The sequence below is a fragment of the Manis javanica genome, chromosome 7 (genome assembly GCF_040802235.1).
Source record: "Manis javanica isolate MJ-LG chromosome 7, MJ_LKY, whole genome shotgun sequence".
Taxonomy (NCBI): domain Eukaryota; kingdom Metazoa; phylum Chordata; class Mammalia; order Pholidota; family Manidae; genus Manis; species Manis javanica.
Window position 1 is genome coordinate 18792599 of NC_133162.1, and position 18478 is coordinate 18811076.

Genomic DNA, 18478 nt, shown 5'->3' on the forward strand with positions numbered 1-18478 from the left:
CCCCACGGCCCCTTCCCCAGTGCCCTGGATGGACCGAGCACCCCATATGTGTAGGACATACAGAGTTAAAATAGATTCACAAGAGTGTTCATCAAAGGAGCGAAAGATTGAAGACTCACTGAAGGTCGGTCTGGGGCCCTGCCTACAGCCATTAGAAAAAAGCACGGATCCCAGCTGCCAGTATGAATCAATTTCTAAAACACATTATTATATGAAAATTCAGATAAAAGTTCCATAAAAATATATGTAGTTTGTTCACATTTACACAGAGTATAAAAGGATAGACTCACATACACACACACACACACGTACTTCCAGATGCATAGAATATCTTTGGAAGAATACCCCCACACTGGTAACAGCAGTTGCTTCAGGGAAGGGATACAGGGGACAGGAGAACTGGGTGAAAGGGATCAGAGGAGGCATGAATGTTGTTTCTGTTTAGTTTTAAAAAGCTGTTTGCATGTAGCTTTACAAAAAGAAAAAAGGCAACTTCCAAGCGGTGGTGAAAGGACCTTCAGGCACTTTGTACCTCCTCCCCTCCTCTCCTCTGATGGGCCTGGGGTTGGGGGTGCAGAGCAGATGCTGCCTGACTCCATCCCCGCAGATGGAGCTGGACTCCAACAAGATCATGCACCCTGAGGCCCCCCGGGAGGTGCTGTCCAGCAGGGAGCTGTGGCTGAGAGTCAGGGAGATCTCCCACCCTGCTAGACATCTGCCCCTCCCTCCCAGGTTGGAAACAGCCCCTCCCCGAGAGCAGGATTGGGCAGGTCAGCACAGGCCTGTTGGCATAGGTGCTTTGCACCCTCTCAGGATCCCTTTCTCAGGGTAGGGAGCGCCAACTGACAGCAAGGCAGTGACTCAGCACCTTGGCAGCCACTGTCCTGCCGTTAGAAGCAGTGTTCTGTGTGCCGGGTGTGGTGGGGCAGGATGTCGTGGGAAAGACAGCTGAGCAGGGCTTCTCCTCTGGTTAGGAAGCCCTGGGCTTGGCTCTGGGGCCCAAGGGCTCTGGGCATCACTAGTCTCCTGCACAGGGGTCCTCTTTCTGAGGTCAGGAACTGGACTGGGCCCAGCCCAAGAGGCTGCTGGCCAGAGAGGAAACTTGTCATCAGTGACAGTAATAATTTACATTTCTTTGCAGCCTCTTATCTGAGGATCTCAGAGCACTGGAAACCTTGGTTACTGTTTGCAGAGTGAGAATTTGGCTGAACTAAGAGTATAGCTGCCGAAGGTGAGGCAATCCAGAGCCTTCTAGCATCATCCCTTTCTGCTCCCATATGGGGCCCACACACCTTCTACCTTGGGGCCTGCCTTTGTCCCCACCAACTTATCAGCCACACTGAGAGTCATAAATAGTCTTTGTCACTTGAGTAAAATCAATTTGGCCAGTGGCCGGAGCCACGTGTGCTGGGCTCCTAACCCCGTGAGCAGCCCACCCTGCTGGTCAGGCTGAGAATGTGGACATGGACAAGGAGCCCTGGCCTGGGACTCAGTGGAGCCTGGGTTCTCATTGCTGTGGCCCATTACAGGGGGAGTTCTGTCCCCCACCCGGACCTCAGTCTCCTTACCCAATCAAAGACCTTTGGAATTCTCCAGGGTCAAAGATGGTACTAAAGCAAACCCTGGCATTTTGCAGGGGAGCTTCGTGACTTTTGTCAACGCTCAATTCAAATATAATTTCTGAAGTGTATTTTAAACTACTTGAATATTTGTAATAAGCATCACCATGCACATTTAGAAGTGATACATGATTTTCACACATTGCAGCCCATTAGTGTTCACACAGACTTTACAGTAACACAGTAACATGTTGGCAATCTGAACTTGGAAAATAAATTTAAGCACAGAGTGCAGCTTGTGTTAGTCGTAGGCACTGGGGCCCGTGCTCTGTCAGGTTTTGTTTGGAAAAGTGTTCTGCTTCTAAAAAGCACTGACATGCATTGGGCTCAGTCCCAGAAACTTGAGGAGAAGGGATAGGACCGGCCCTTTTGTGCTGAGTGCCGTCTGTGTCTAAAAGCTGTGTGGGGGACAGGGTGGGGCTCCTTGGCAGATTGTGCAAGGTCTTGAGATGTGAGTCCTAGTCTGAGCAGTGCCACTGATCAGCAGAGATTTGCAGAGGCAGACCGGGAAGTCACAGCAGGTGACAGCTGTAGGCTGATCTGGAACAGGAAGGTGTCTGCCTCCCAGGAGCCGCTTGGAGCCATGGCCCAAGCACCCAGGCTGGGGTCAGAAACCCACACTAGGAACTCCAGTGCATAGTTCCAATGTGCCAGGCACTGTGCTTCCCCCTCCCCCACATAACTGCATTGTTCCTCACACTGCACAAGTAGGTCTAGCCTTGTTTCAAAGGTGAGGAAACTGAGGCACAGATAGTTTGTTACCCCTCAAGTCCCACAGCTAGTGGGTGGCAGTGCTGGAGGTCAAACCTCAGAGTGGAGCCCAGGGGTCTGTAAATTTAATAAGCACCCAGGTGATGCAGGTGAACTGACACAGGTGGCCCACAGAGTAAGTCACCACCTTGTACTATTAGGTTCCAGGTGCTGGGATACTGGACTGAGATGCACATAGTTCTGACCAGTAGGGGCCTTCTCATTGGCACCTTCTTTTTACTGTTTTTTTTATCCACGGATGATAAAAAAAATCTGGATGTTGCTGCTGAGGGGTCTCTGGCACCAGCACAGGCAAGCCCCCAGCCATTCCTGCGCTTCCATTTCCCCATCAATAAAGTAGAGGCACTTGATGACACCCAGGTGCCCTCCCTGCCCTCACATCCTGTAATCGATTGCCAGCCTGGGTGACCCGGGAGAGGTCAGGTGTCAGAGTGACTAAGGGTCTTGTTCAAGTCAGACAGCTAGTGAGTGGTGAAGCCTGGCTTCCTATGTCTGCCGGGACCCAGGGCCTCAGTCTTCACTTCCAAGCAATGAATCTCCAAGGGTGGGGTCATAGGAGTGGTCCCCCTCCCCCTCCGGTTCAAGAAGGGGGCAAACTGTCTATAGAAAAGTTAAAAGCAATAATAAAACTATAAGTGTGCAAGGAATTCTAAACAATATCGGTGATAAAATACTGCCCTCTGAGGGGTGGTCCCCTCTCACTGCCCACTCCTCCGCTCTGCCACGCTTGGCTGCATGAGTGACTGCCATGCAGTAGGCTTCTCTGAGGAAGGTGAGGAAGGGCATGGGGGTAACTTGGTTGCGAGACATTCCCTATGACTTGGTCCCCATCCAGTCACAGCAGCTGTGACAAAAAGACACAAGGGAATGAGGTCTGGATGACTGCAGAGCTCATTCACCTCAGGCTAAAAATAGGTGCCTCCCTGCAGCAAGGTGGGTGACATGGCACGCTGAGGAGAGCTCCTGGGTGGAGGACACAGGGTGCCGGCTACTGTTTCCCCCAGCAGCCAGGACAACAGCAAGGGGCTGATGCGTAGAGGCAGACATCTCGTAACTCTTCCTGTGCAAGCTGCTTTCTCCCTGCTCCCCTCCCTCAAACACACTGTCCAAAAGCCATGAAATTTCTGGTCCAGGCCAAATCAGAGACACAAGTCCAACCACCCAAACTTGTGGCAGCTTCTCCCAGGGCTTGAGGAGAGAGGAGAGAGAAGGGTGTGCATGTGTGTGTGTGTGTGTGTGTGTGTGTGTGTGCACATGGGCATCCACACCTGTTTGGTGGGAAGATACAGGTCACGCAGTGTCTATACTGTGATTTGCCTTTATCTGTGACTCCCACCCTGGCCCCCGCCCACAGTCAATGGGACCGAAGGAGAGCTACTGGTGTCCTGACTATTCTCTGTGTTGCTCTGTGTCCAGGGAGTGGGCTCCCTTCTCCCTGTCCCAGACTCTTCAGGAAGCAAGCACAGTCCTGGCCTTCTAGATTCATCTCCAGAAGCTGAACGGAAGCTGAGGAGTGACGCAATTATTTGGAGAATTCATCTCCACCACAGGTGGCTATTTGAACAGATTGGTGTCATGGGAAGAGGCGTGACCAGGTACCAGGAGACCTGTTTCTAGTCCTGGCTCTGCCGCTCACTAGCTGTGTGACTTTGAGCAAGTCCGTTTTCCTATCTGGTCTTCAGTTTCTCCCCTGTTTATCCATTTATTTTTTTCTTCAATGTCTTGCCAATGGGTTTCAGTCCCTGGCAAGTTCGCTATGGATTCATTTATGACCAAAGAAATGACAGTAGAACATTTCTTTGGGGTGAAAGGTTTTATTACCTGGCTTGTTCTCCAGGCACTAGGTTGAACACTAGCGTCCTTACCTCCGCCCAGAGCACTGGGCCGAGCTCTCTATATAGCGCAATAAGAGCTTATTGCCTACGGTTGTGGAAGCAGTAGCCTAGCAACAGGACAGTTACATCATCAAGTGGTTTGAGTTCAGTGAGGATCCTGGCCGTAGGAACCCCAACTTCCCCACATTCAACAAATGCATATTAAATGCACACTGGACTAGGCACCTGAGCATGCCATGCTAGATGTAGGAAAAGAACAAGCATGGAGAATTGTAAATGCTCAGGGAAGCCTTTGTACCTCTTCCCTGCCCGGTCCAGTCCCATCACTATGTATCCATCCCTTGACTCTGGGCTGAACTGTAACTTGCTTCGGCTAACAGAATGCTGCAAAAGTGACATGTAACTTTCCCTCTCACCTTCTCGGAACCCACCTGCCACATGCAGAAGCCAGAGCCAGCCTGCTGGAGACGTCACATGGAAGAGAATTCAGGCGCCCCTACCGACAGCCTCAGCCAATTGCCAGTCACATGAGTTAGTCCGTGGGAGGCCCCCAGCCCCCAGCCCTCAGCCGACTGCAAATGCTGGCGTGAGCCCAGCTAAAACCACTGGGAGCCAAGATGAGCCACCCCAGCTGAGCCTTGTCATTGCAGAGAACTGTGAGCCATTAAATGGTTATAGCTTGAAGCCACTGTTTTGGATTGGTTTGTTATGTAGCAGAAGATAGTATAATTAACATTTTTACCACTGCCTGTGTGCCAGGAACTATGTTAAATGTTTTACATCTGTAATCTAATTTATTCCTCACATCAACCACGTGAAGCAGGTGTTATTACTCTACTATCCAGTTACAGACGAGAGCACTGAGGCACGAGAAAGAGAAGTGACTTAACGGAGATAAAAGAACAGATGAGTTGGGAGCTGGGATCCGAGACCAGGCCATCCGAGGGTCGGAGCCCAGGTAGCGGCTACGCCACAGGGAACCAAACTGACGTGGCTCTTGCCCTCATGAAGCTTACAGTTTAGTGGGGAGACTGGCATGAAACAAACACAGAAATAGTGATAGACAACCACAGATATTGATAAGCCTATAAAGAGAATGTGTGCTGTGTTTAGTCACAGGGAAGCCCCCAAGTTAGGGAGTCCTCTGTGGAGCAGTGAGGGTGGAAGGGGGTGTGCTGAGTGAGGCCGGGGTACCTCTGGGGCTTGCCTTGGAGCCACCTTCTCCAGCTTCTGTGAGCACATGGCACCTGGTTCCCAGGTGACTGTGAGAACTGCAAATTCCTGGGCCTCATCCCCCAGGGGCTCTGATGTGGTGGGTCTGATTGGCTGGGGCCCTGAGCACCTTTGTATTTTCAGTGTGCCCCCTGGGATGATTTCTATCCTCAGGGAATTTTGAGAAAGCCACTCAGTAGAGGCACCTGAGGTTAAAAAATACAGCTGCCCAGCCCCTGTTCTGAGATTATAACTCAATTCTCTGGGGTGAGCCCAGGAATCAGTATTTTTAAAAGCTCCACAGGTGATTCTAATGTGCAGCCCAGGCTAAGAACTGATTCTAGAAGATTCTACAAGATCCCAAACTGCTTTTTCTCTCTCTCTTTTGGTCTTATCAAACTGTTCTTTTAGTGATTTAATACCATAGAAGCAGGCCCAGAACTAGGCCTGAGGTAACCTTGTCAGAGACTTGCCCCTGACTGAACAAACCCCTCCTCCCAGATAACTCTCCCAGGGGCCCTGCAGGGGGTCCCCATAGCTTCCAAGTCCCCTTTTACTTTAGTTTTAACATAGAGTGTTCCTTTAACTGCTGGAAGAAAATGACTACCATTCACAAACATTTGCCCTCCTCCAGGGCCCTATGAGGCAGCCCCTCTGTTTTATTCTCTTTGTCTGAAGTCCCAGTGCAGGGACCTTTGGGGCATAGATTCCCCACACTCCGGAGAATGACGGCATCTGTGGTGTGGCCATAAGAAGAGGTGTGTTGGTGCACAGATGATTTTTTGTCTGGTTTCCTATTCTGCTTCCAAATAAGGCAGCAGGGTTACTAGGGTGGCTCCTGCTTGATTTAGACCAGAGAGTATGAAAGAATCCACTCTTGGCTTGGGGCCTGCCAGTGCTGGTCCCGAAGAAGGCCTGCTGATGGTTAGGGAAGAGAGCAAATGGAACCAGCCCGCAGCAGCTGAGCTCAGGGGAGCGAGCACAGGTGTGTGCCGACAGACAGCTCGGGCGTTAACACCACACCCCCTAGGACCTCAGATTCCTCATTCTAAAGTGTGGTTACTGCTCACCATGTGGCCCAGCCCCAGGCGCCCCAGATCTTTCAAGAGACCCCAGCTGCTGAGAGGTCAGCCCCGCCCACCTCTCCTCACTCACAGGGGACCCTCTGAGCGGCTCTGCAGGCACAGCCTGCACTGCTCGAGGTCCAGATGGCTGCCCAGAGGAGCGGCTGGCAGGGGGCAGGGAGAGGCCTGACCAATGAGGAAAGAATGAAGACAATGAGGCCCTGACTCATTCTCAGCCTCCTGCTCTCAGAAGGAAAGGACCTGTCTGGGGGGTGTGGCTCGGAGGAAGCCAGGGTGCAGTGAGAAACAAGGGTGCTCCCAGGCCTCTTAGCTCAGGGATAAATCATCTTGAGAAGAGGTAAGTAAAAAGCAACTTCATCAGTGCTCTCTTCTTCTGACCCGTCCTTCACCTGGGCCAACGGCAGCAGGCCCTGCAGGCCACGTCAGTCAGGAAGCCCTTCCAGAGCCCAGCTGAGTCCTGTTGGGGTGCCGTCCCTCAGGGGTCAGTGCAGACATGAGTCTCCAAGTCCACTCAGGCAGGGTCAGTGTTTGCCATGGAGCCTTGTTCCCTCCTCCCGCTTTTCTGCTCTACACCCACCCACACCTCACCAAGACAAGTAGGGACTGTGCCCAGGACTTTTTCTGTGTAGCACAAATAGTTCTAACTTGTACAAAGGTACTCATGGGCTAGTAGTGGTGGCCCTGGGTTTCGATGTGTGTGAGTAAATTTGCATGGGGGTAGGTAGGCCTCTGAGGAGGAAGTTTCGTGAGGCTGTAGGGGTGGGGCAGGGCAAGAAGCAAGGGGCCAAAGTGTGACCTTTTGTATCATTAGAATTTCGGTTGCAAGTGACAGAAAACCCAGTTTTCTTGCTTAATGCAAAACCAGAATGTATTGGCCATGGAAGTGAAGTCCAAGGAGGTGTGGTTGGCTTCACACAAGTCTTGCAAAGACTCTAAAAAATGTCACCAAGACCTGGTGCTCCATGGTGTCTTTTAGCTCAGCTCTTCTTCAGGTAACAGCTCCAGCACAGGTGAGTTCCACATCACGGGGGCAAAGAGGCTGCAGGTGCTCCAAGCCTCACACCCTCTCACTAGGGCAAAGAACCAGTCCACATCTCTGAAAGCTCAGAGTTCTAGAACTGAGTTTCATTGGCTCTGCTTGGCCTGACTTTGGCCTCATAACTATCCTTTAACCAATGACTGGCCTAAGGAGGGTGGAACATAATAATGGCAGTGGGGGCAGTGGGCGGTCCCAATCTTTGCCCCTGATCTGAGTGTGCAGGATGGGAATATTTAAAGGGAGCTTGTCATGATGGTGATGTGGGCAGTTCACTGGAATCATCTATTACTGCAAGCAAGTAAATGGGGACAAGCTGATAAGAAACACTGACCACCTTACACTCTTTAGAGAGGGAGCTTCAGGGAAAAGCTAAGAGGCTTCCTTAGGTTGCAAACTGGGACAAATCAGAGAGAAGGGCTTTCTGCCTGTTTTGGCTCAGAACACAGACCAGTTTGCTGTGGTGAGGCCTGAGGACCTGGGGTCACATCTTTGGTAGAGAAGCAGGGACCTCATGGAGCACTCCAGGCAGTGAGTGGGTGAAGTCCCTGCCTCAGCTGCCCAGGAGGTGGAGCAGAAGAAACATCAGTTAGGCCGTGGGCACCTGGGCAACACCCAAGGAACTTGCAGAGATGACTGGGGGTGGTTTCAGGGGGGCATCCCCTGGGATGTGAGGGTGGCAGCCCTGGGCTGTGAACCTTCCTGGCTGTGGTGGAAAGAACTTCAGGCTGGGGGGTGGAAAGACTTGGATTCTGGCCGTGCCAGACTACCTGTTAGCTATCTGGACTTGGACCAGTCATTCTCCAGTCCTTGGCCTCAGTTTACTCCTCTGTAAAATAGGAGGCTATCAATCACCTCAAGAGCTGCTGTGGGAATCAGGTGGGCCGGGGCAGATGAAATGGGGAGAGGCTAAAGTGCTGCCCAACAGACTGTCCTTATCCTGGTGGCTGGAGGCTGAGGGAGTCATACATTTGTGCCCAGAGGCATTACATCACAAGGAAAAGCGAGGAGGCACAAGCCCCACGTGTGTCCAGGGGAAGCTGGTGGGCACAGAGACCCTGGGGGCCAGGCTGTCAGCTAGGGATGTGGCTGCTCTCTGGGGCCCTCCCCTGCCCTGCCACTGACTCAGAGGAAGGGACCTGGGCTGCACATCAGCCCTGCAGGTTCTACCAGTTACTGGCCGGGCAGGGGAAGGCTGTGGAGAGAAGGAAAAGCGGGCACAAACAATAACATGCCCATCCCCTCCACAGGCAACCTCCTCCCACGCCTGGCACAGATACAGATCCTCCTCTCAGCACCGGGGAGTGTCCCAGGCCCCTCCTGGCCTCTCCCCAGAACCCAGAGAGCAAGGCCCTCTGGGCTGGAATGGCATATTTCCCAGAATGCAGCTGGGTACTGGAACCCAGGCCTCGTCCTGCCTCTCTGGGCTTCTCAGACCCTCCACTCACTAGATGGTGATTTCCTCTGTACTTCTCCCAGGGAGGTATCCCCACCGCCACACTCAGCCTCCTGGAGGCCAGCTGAGTGCAATGTCTACTTTCTGCTGGGCTTGGCCTTTCAGCCTACCTACTAATCACCTAGTATTGGAAGGAAACCCTGCTTTCTGTATTGGCCCTAGGCCAGGCAGCTTGCCTGGGAATGGGGGGAAGGCCATTTTGCTTGGCCAGCACTGGAGGCCCAAGGAATAGTCATTACGGTCGGAAAGGCATGGGTGTGGAGCCAGTGAGGCATGGTTGGGATCGTAGCTCCTGTGCTTGTCAGCTCTGTGACTTTGGCAAGTTACTTTACCTTTTCTGAGCCCCAATTTCCTTATCTGGGAACAGGATGGCAAGGCCCTGCAGGGTGTTGTGAGGACTAGAGATAAGAGGTACACAGCTCCTGGTAGAGTCCAATGGATGGACCTCCTGTCCTTTCACACCTGAGCATACACCACTTTCCCATTCCATTCTCTTCTGCAGTCAAATCCATCAGCTTGTTTGTTCAGCAGTCAGGTGCTGCAAACCAGGCACCATTGTCTTCACCTGCACAGTCCTGGGAGGTTGATGCCATAAACTCATTTGATTGAAGAGGCTGTTGTGGCTTGGAGAGGGTGAGAGTTAGTAGGTTGCCAAGTGGTAGAACCAGGGTTTGATGCCAGGTCTTTAAGAATTTCTGGCAACACTGTGCCACGGGTTTCCATAGGCCATTTCTCAGCCTGCAATATCCTCTGCTCTTCCCCTTTCTGGATTCCATTAGTCACTCAGGGTCTCATTCCTTCCATCTCTTCCAGGACATCTTCTGAATCAGTGAGGACACTTTTGTTTGCAAGTGATAGAAAATTCCATCCCACACAGGCTTAGGAAAAAATGCAAGTTTTCGGCTCAAGTAACCCCAAATGCCAGGTGTTCTTATTTCAAGGAAGCTTGGATTCAGTGCTCAACTAATGTTATCAGCATTTCCTTCTCTCTAAATCTTGCTTTTGCCTTCTTTTATGAAGGCTGAACTTCAGGCTCCACACAGTAGCACAAACGGGCACAGCATTTTCAGCTCTTATGTTCTCACAAGTTTCTGGCAATCAAATCCATAGCTCAAACGTAGTGCTGGAATGAGACAGGTTGTCTTGGATATGTCTCTTCTGGGTCTGATGCCCACTCCTGAACCAGTCATATGGCCGGGGGCCAGAGTCCATGATTTGCCTAGAGCTCAACCACTTGTACCTCCAGAGATGCAAAGGTGTGGGCCTCACACCCCTCTGGAGGGAAACTGAGGTATGCTTACCAGGAGACAGTGAGTGGACGGTGATGGTAAAACAACATCCACAAGCTATTGATACTTTCCCCCTTTTCTGAATTCCTACATTTCTGCTCTTCTGGTGGGCAGCAAAGTTCTTAAGGGCCAGGACCCCCATGTGACCCTGAGCTCTGAGCAGAGTACCTGGAAAGAATGGGTGCCAACACCACATGCTTTTCAGTTGACTGTTCATTCAGAAGTCAGTGCATCCAGCTCTGCGCTGGTTCTATCAGTTAGCATTTAACCGAAGAGAAACACTCTAGCTATTTCAAAGGGGGAGGGTTTATGACTGGATATTATGGGCCTTGCAGAATCATTGGGGAGGTTGAAGAAACAAACCCTAGGCTGACCCCCTAAATCGCAGCGCAGAATTGGGCCTCCCAGGGAGCTGCTGCCTCTTCTGCAATCAGAAAGCACCACCAGCAACACATTCAGAAGACACCACAACCACGAAGCCACTTTTCCACCAGAGCCACCAGCTCCTGACATGATCCAGGCAGACCGGTGCTCAGGTCCTGCCTCACAACACCCCCCAAGCCAGCTCTGGACCCTTGAGTTTTGCTCACATGGTTGAGGTTAAAACTAGACTTGACAGCAAAAGGAGGAGAAGTAGGAAGAAGTTACGCTCCCACCTGACTCCCACTTTCAAGTCTTGTATGAGTCTTGTGGTTGAACCTGAATTACATGTGGAGTCTAGGAGGCCTGGGAAATGTAGTTGTGTTTTTAAAATAGACTTACTGTTTAGAGAAGTTTTAGTTTCACAGCAAAACTGAGCAGAAAGTACAGAGTTTCCATACCCTCCCTGCCCCATACAGGCACAACCTCCCCACTCTCACCTGCATGGTACACTTGTGGCAATCGATACACCTGCCCTGACACATCACAACCACCCAAAGTCCACAGGTCACTTTATTACAGTTCAGTCTTGGTGTTGCACTTTCTGTGAGTTCTGACAAATGTATAATGAATTATGTCCACCATTATAATATCACGCAGAGTATTTTCATTGCCCTAAAAATCCTCTGTGCTCTGCCTGGTTATCTCTCCCTCCCCACTAACCCCTGGCGACCACTCATCTTTTTTCCTTCTCCCAGAACTCTATTATTTTCACCCTGGAGAATCCATGTTTTGAGAGACTTTATCTGGGTAAAGTAGTTAAGGGAACATGTTTGAAGCCACAGTATCCTAGTTCAGCTGCTTCCTAGCTGTGTGATCTTGAACAAGTTACTTCAGCTCTCTGTGCCCAACTACCCTCTTCTGTATTAATAATCCCACCTCAAAAGATTGATGTGAGTATTAAGGGAAATAATTCACATACAGCACTTGACAGTGTCTGGCTTGTGGTAAAAACTCAGTAAGTATTTGCTCTACTTCTTAGTGAGTAACTCAAAGCAGCCGTATATCCTGTGTTCAATTTCTGCTGAGCCTTATTCCCTCCTGACATTTTATTTTGGGGAATTTCAATCTATAGAAAAGTTGAATGATGCATCTGTACCTTTTGCCTTTGATTCATCAGTCATTACCATTTTGACACATTGCTTTCTCTCTCTTTCAGGAAGTAAGTTGCATGGTGACAATTAACCTTTGAATAGATCAGCTAGTATCTCAGAGAAACAAGGACATTCTCCTCCACTATTACCACATTCAATAACTTTAAACTGTTGCAGTTATATTACCTGCTATATGCTCCATACTAAATTCTCTCAAATGTCCTGACAATGTCCTTTTTAACCTAGGATCTTAGCAAGGGTCACACATCAGGTGATTAGCTATCCTCTGCCTTTTCTTTCTTTCATGACAGTGACATTTTAAAAGCATCACTGACAGTTGTTTTAGAGAATAAAATATAATTTGGAACTGTCTGATTGTCACCTCATGGTTAGATTTAGATTAAACATCTTGGGGACAAGAATACTGCATAGATGATGTCCTCACTGCATCCTATCGGAGGCTTGTAATGCCAGTTGGTTCCGTTATTGGTTCTAAGTTTCACACTTAGTGGTGTCCACCAGGTTTCCCCATTTGAAATATCTTTTCCCCTTTGGAATTCTCTGGGGACCCTAGGTTGGGAATCACTGGTTCTAATCACCTTATGTCTGCATTTCTAATCTCCATTTTGTGGATGAAAAAATCAAGCTATAGAGAAATACCTGAAATACCCAGAAAGTCAGTGGTGGGACTGAAGCCGGACAGAACCCAGGTCATCCCAATGCCCGCTCATGCCCACCCCATGCCCTACCTTGGAACAAATGCTAAGAAGAAGGGCTAACCCTTGAGCCTTTCTTGGGAGGTCTACATGTCCTTGGCTAGTTTTCAGCCTGAGTCTGTTTCCGACTGGGAGTGGAGTGGAACGTCAAAGAGCAGATTGTGTGAGTGGCCACAGCCACCATCCACAGACATCAGGCCCCAAACACTGAGATGAGGTGACCTTCGGAGCCACCTAGTTCAACACTGATTTTCTGAGGAGGAAATTGAGGCCCGAATAATGAAATGACCTGTATAAGATCTCATGAGCTTGAAACGCCTCCCTGGGAGCATCAGGCAGGCTGCCCAGGAAGGTCTCGTGGGGTAGGAAGTGGACACAGCACTTAAACATATCCGAGGTGTCAGAGTCTGCTCTTCAATTTCCCAAAAGCAGAACCTAGGTTTGTTGAGAGCACCCAGAGGTGACGTTAACCAAACTCTGGAGACCAAAGTCAGAACCAAAATCTCTGTGCCAGTGGCATTGGAACAGTCCAGTGAGCCGATCTCATCTTTCCCTGGAGGCTGCTTGGCACACCTTCCTTCCAGGAGGCACGTTGTCACAGTTTTGTTTTTTGAGTTCCTCTCCTAGAGCCCCTGTGGACCAGTCCCTCTCCCACATCCCCTCAGGCCCATTCTTCCTCAGAAGGGGCACCGTAGGATTTGTTAGCCGACGCCTTCTCAATTATAATCACTCATCCATCCCGCCTCTCTGCTATCACCCAGATTGCCTTGTTTAGAGTCTAGTGTTCCCAAACCATTTCAATCACAGATTCCCAACAGTCTCTCGGATTGGATTGTTTCAAAAGATTCATACATTCATTCAACCAAATATTTGGGGATCCCTTGTTATGTGCCAGGTTTACACAGAGGACTGGTGAGGCAGAGGACAAGGAGTGGGATTTGTCAGGATACCTGAGGACTAGCAAGGGGCCTGTTGCTCTGAGTCACACAGGAGGACTTGGTGGCTAGAACAGGGCGCCGGCCATGCATTGGAGAGAAGTGAAGAGCTTTGAGAAAGTAAGGTCAAAGATCTTTATTGGTAGATCCAGGCCGCACTGCATAGTGCTTAGAAGCACACACTTGGGAACTTGACACTAATGCTAATTAGCAAGGTGCATAGTCTCTTCAGGCCTCAGTTTCCTTATTTGTAAGTGGTGATAATAACTGTACATCATAGGATTATAAATTGAAGAAACAGAGCAAATATTGTGTTTAGCTTTCTGGAAACAAGGTGCTGATTTACTGAACTAGGAATGCAAGAGGAGCAGGTGGGTTTGGGGTGGAAGATGCTCCATCCCAGTTGGGATTCTTGGTTCTAAGGACTTTATATGGCATCTAATTAGAGCTTCTCAGCAGGCAGCTGGATGATGGGTTCCAGGCTCCAGAGAAAAATCTGTGCTGAAGCTTTCCATTTGATTTTGATACTTTCTGATTCATTCTTTTAAATCTGGGCTGTGTGGGTCACAGCCTTCACTTACAGCGCACAGGCAGTGATGGAGTTGGGGCTGGAATTCAAGTCTCCTTCATTCTAAATCCCCCTGCTTCATCTAGTTGCATCCTCTGCTTCAAGAGTGGCTTCTACATATCATACCAAACATTGCTGAGCACGTACCTGGACTCTCTTGTTTGGACCTCATGACTCTGAGATAGCTATTATTATAGATGAAGAAATGGAGGGAGGCTTTAGGAAGGTAAGTGAGTTGCTCAGGGTCACAAAGTAAACAACAGAGGGCCAGCCCAACTTCCACATCCATGCTCTCACGGCTTCTGTCCTAGGGCAGCTCCATCCCATAGAATATTCTGTGATGATGGAATGTTCTATCTGCATTGCCCAAGACAGTAGCCACTGGTCACATGTGCAGCTGAGGGACCAAATTTTTTATCAAGTTCAATCTTAATTAATTTAAATTTAATATCCACATGTGGCTAGTGGTGACTATATTGGACAGCACTGTCCTAGTCCTTCCAGAAGGAGAGACCCAGAACTCTTGCCTTGTTGCAGTTAAATGGTTCACAGTTAGGGGCAGGGGTATACTGAGCAAAATGTTGTTTTGAGCACAGCCTCCTGAGCACCTCAAAATAGTAAGGCATTCAGCCTTCGGGGTTAAACAGACATTTCATGCTGCCCACGGTGTTCTGAGGTACCAGATGGGAAGGCTGGGCGATGTGGTGAGTGTGAAGGCCCCCGGGGGGCTTCTGGAATGGGGAGAGGAAATGCCCTTTTGTGGCATCCTGAGCACTGGGCTGTTGCCTGGGAGACAAGAAGTGCTAAAGACCTCTGAGGGGACAGCTGTCCTGCAGCAGAGACCACTGTTGGAGGACAGTAGCTAGAAGCAAAGGGAGGGTTGAGGAGAGGCCAAAGAAGCCTGGGATGCAGGCATTGAAGGCAGCAGATGAGATGCTGGGACGGTGCCAGGGTGCACAGAAGGGGCCAGGACTGGCCTGATGCAGAAGGCAAAGCAGACAGGGAGGGGAGCGGTGGCAGCTGTTGTCAGCAGGGGGTGGAGTTGGGGGGTCTGCACAGACAGTGGAGGGAGACTCAGACAGGCTTGCAAGCTATCATCCCTTGATGATTTAGAAGTAAAGACCCTTAGTGTAAACCAGCTGCTTGTATGAGGCAGCGGTCCACAGTCAGTAGCAGCTGAGCACGCCGTGTGATTAGAGGCCCTGGCAGAGGCTTGTTACCACGAAGCTGAGGGTCACCTTCCGTCCTGACACTTCTGTATCTGCAACAGTGCCTTGGTTACCCTTCCTGCTCAGCAGGACGACTTTCTAATTACATCTAGCCCCATACACCAAGAGTGCTTCCCACTGCATTTCATTTCCGGGCCTGTTGAATGTTGAATTAATTTTTAATCACGCAAGAGGTGTTGAGTTTAATTACTCAGATAGAAAACAAGGAGAACAGGATTTAGAGGGTAACTCTTTGGGGCGCTTCGTGGGAGTGGGGAACATATATATTTCCAGAAGGCTGTGGGAGGCATTCCTGGCTCTCCAGCTAGAATGTCTGTGTATTTGCGAGCCCGCAACACACCCAGATTTGCAGGAGACAGGGTGGGGCACCCAGCAAGCAGGACATGTGGTCTCTGGAGAAGCCCAAGCTTGGGCTCAACAGTCAAATCCAAGCACAAAAATTGGAAGTAGGACCCATTCAGAGACCTTCTGTCCTCAAGTCCTCAGCGGCAGCGTGAAGCCTGTTCACCAGCCCAGTGCTCTGCCTGCTCCAGCCCTGCTCGCCATCGAACGTTTCCTATGTCGGCTGTGAGCACAGTTGCCCTCCGCGGCCTTTCCCTCTTCCTGTTTGGGTGGGAGTAGCCGTCTCTCTGCCACGTGGCCAGGTGCCTGACTACCGGTCAGTTGGGGCATTTCACTACCCTTACCAGAGATTGGTGTAGGTGTGGGCCCACAACACCATCCTGGCCAATGAATTGTGAGAAAAAGTCAGGGGCAGGGGGTGGTTCCTGGGAGAGGTTATTTTTTTGGTTCTCAAAATGAGACACACAAGAGATGCCTCCTTTTTCTACCAGATATTGTTGTGTCTTGGGGTGTGGATTTGAGGCCTGGAACTGGTGGCAGCCATTCTTTCACCATGAGGGGATCCTCTTGAGAATGTGACTGGTATTCTGAAGAGAGTAGAGCAGGAAGAACCTGCGGCCTCTGTGAAGCTCCTGTGCCCCTGAGTTAACCAATTCTGGAATGTTCTACCTAAGGCTCTCTTGTTAGGTGAGGTAATGCATTCTGTGTGGCTGCAGCCATTCTGAGTAAGGTTTTCTGTTCTCTGTACCCAAGGGCATCTTAACTGAGACCTAGACGCTGTGCCAAGTGCTTTATACCTATTATTTATGTGCTGCAACAACAAGAACAAATTAACACTTTGTTTCTGCTCTTGAAGGGCTGTAGTTCAGGTGACAGAGAATATGGTATAGTAAGTGTGGTGAGCTAAGGGTGATCAAACTGGGCCAGGAGGGTTCAGGGAAGGCTTCTTAAAGGAGGTTATATTTAAACTGACTCTTAAAGGAAGTTAGGCAGTCAAGGTGGCAGGTAGGTCACTATCGGCCAAGAGCTGCACATGAACAAAGGTAGGGCAGCCTATGACAGCCTGAGGCCTTCTGAGGGACCCCACTGGGGCTACTGGGTGTCCAGTCCAGGACTGGGGGGCATCAGGGGATGCGTCCAGGGCACTTGCACCTCCACAAGTCTGAGAGGGATGTCCTGGGCCTTGCACCTGGCCCTAGAGGTGACAGTCTGGAGGAATGGGCAAAGGCCAGATCTGGGAAGGTTCCTAACAACTCTGTCCTGTAGGTGATCAGCAGTCTTTGAAGGATTTCCAGCATTTGAGAGAAATCTCCTTGGCCAGGGTCTGAAGAAGCTACCAGGAAGTAAAGTGGAAAGAGGACAGCTAAGCAGCAAGGCTTTTGGGGCACCCCTGGTGGAATGTGCTGGCCTTGAGGGAGATCACAGAGAGATCAGGGAGACTAGGAAAGTGAGAGCGACTAGGAGAGGTCCAGGGGGCTGTGGCAGGGAGCAGGGCCTGGAGGGCAGTATTGGTACTGATTTAGAGGGGTGCCGGGGTGACCGAAAGCAGGCTGTGAAGGCTGTGGCCTGATGTTTAACGATGGCAGCCCTGCAGCTCCAGCTCAGGACTGTGGGCAGCCACATGTCAGGGAGCCACAAAGACTGCAGGGTGCCAAGTAGAGTCCTGGACAGCAGGGACCAGGCCTGCAGTGTCATTTGTGTTCCCTATGCTGAGCGCTGTAGCTCCCACTCATCGGTTTCGATTACTGCTCCTGACTTTAGCCATCCCCTGGCCCCTTGCCTGGGAAGAGTGCAAAGACAGCCCACCAGACTACACGCCGCTGGAGGGCTGGGGTTCGGGCCCAGGGCCGTGGCTGTTGAGGCTCTGCATGCCAGGCACTGGGGTCAAGCTTACATGTCCATCTGTCTACTTTATCCTCACAACATCCCATGAGGGGGATGTAATATCTGAACTCTTGGGGTTTATTTGTTTAACAGCTATTGATTGAGGACCTCCTGTATGCCAGGCCCTGTTCCAGGACCGAAGATACAGCATTAACTCAGCAGGTAAAAAACCCTGACTTCCTGGGGTTTTCATTCCATTGATTGCAAGTGTCGGAGAAACGTCTTAGACTCGTGTAGGCTTATCTAACTAAGACAACAATGGTTGTCGTTGTCTGAGGCATGGTGAGAGCCTGGAGGTCAGGGAAGTCACTGGGGCTCTTCTCCCGCTTAGGCCGTCTCAGTTCTGCCTCCTGTTTGTTCTTCCTGTGCTTCATTCTCAGGGACAATATGGCCAGCAGCCCCAGGCTTCTCTCAGTAAGTCCAAAGAGAGCCTTTCTTTCTTAATGGGTCCAGTAAAAATCCCAATCCTCACTCCCATTGGCTAGACTTAGTCACCTGCACTTATGCCTGAGCTCATCCCTGAGGTTGTGGAACAAGATGCTCTAATTGGCTGGGCCTGGGGCATGTGCTCACTCTGCAGCTGGCAAGTGGGGTCCCTGGTACGGGAACCAGAGGAATGGGGAGCTGGGGAATGGTGGTTTCCCAGGGAGAAATCATGATGCTAGAGGAAGAGAGAATACATTATTTTTACAGGAGGGGAACTGAGTTTCAGAGATATTAAATGACTTGCCTAAGGAGCAGCTAGTTATACATCTGGTTATACATCTATAACCAGAATTTGAACTCGGGCGTCTTTGATTCCAGCACCTGAGCTCTGATCTTTGGCTGCCCCCCACCTGCCCCCAGGGCCTCCCCCTGGGCACAGGCAGCCTGTGGCAGCAGAGAGAAGGGAGTCTGGAGTTGGCTGGCCCTGAGGTACCCTGGCTCTGCTACTCACTGATTATGTAAACTTTCTGAGTCTCAGTTTCCACCTTTGGGAAAAGGGTT

General features: G+C 50.5%; 1 long non-coding RNA gene across 1 annotated transcript in view; it reads left to right on the forward strand.

Moving 5' to 3' along the window:
* The window catches only part of LOC108407927 (uncharacterized), a 31522-nt gene extending 26249 nt beyond the window's left edge, over positions 1–5273 (forward strand). The window contains exons 4-6 of the long non-coding RNA XR_012133027.1: positions 1142–1231; positions 3807–3940; positions 4670–5273. This is a non-coding gene — a long non-coding RNA (uncharacterized lncRNA). The remainder of the gene's footprint in view (positions 1–1141; positions 1232–3806; positions 3941–4669) is intronic.
* Positions 5274–18478: the final 13205 nt, after the last annotated feature.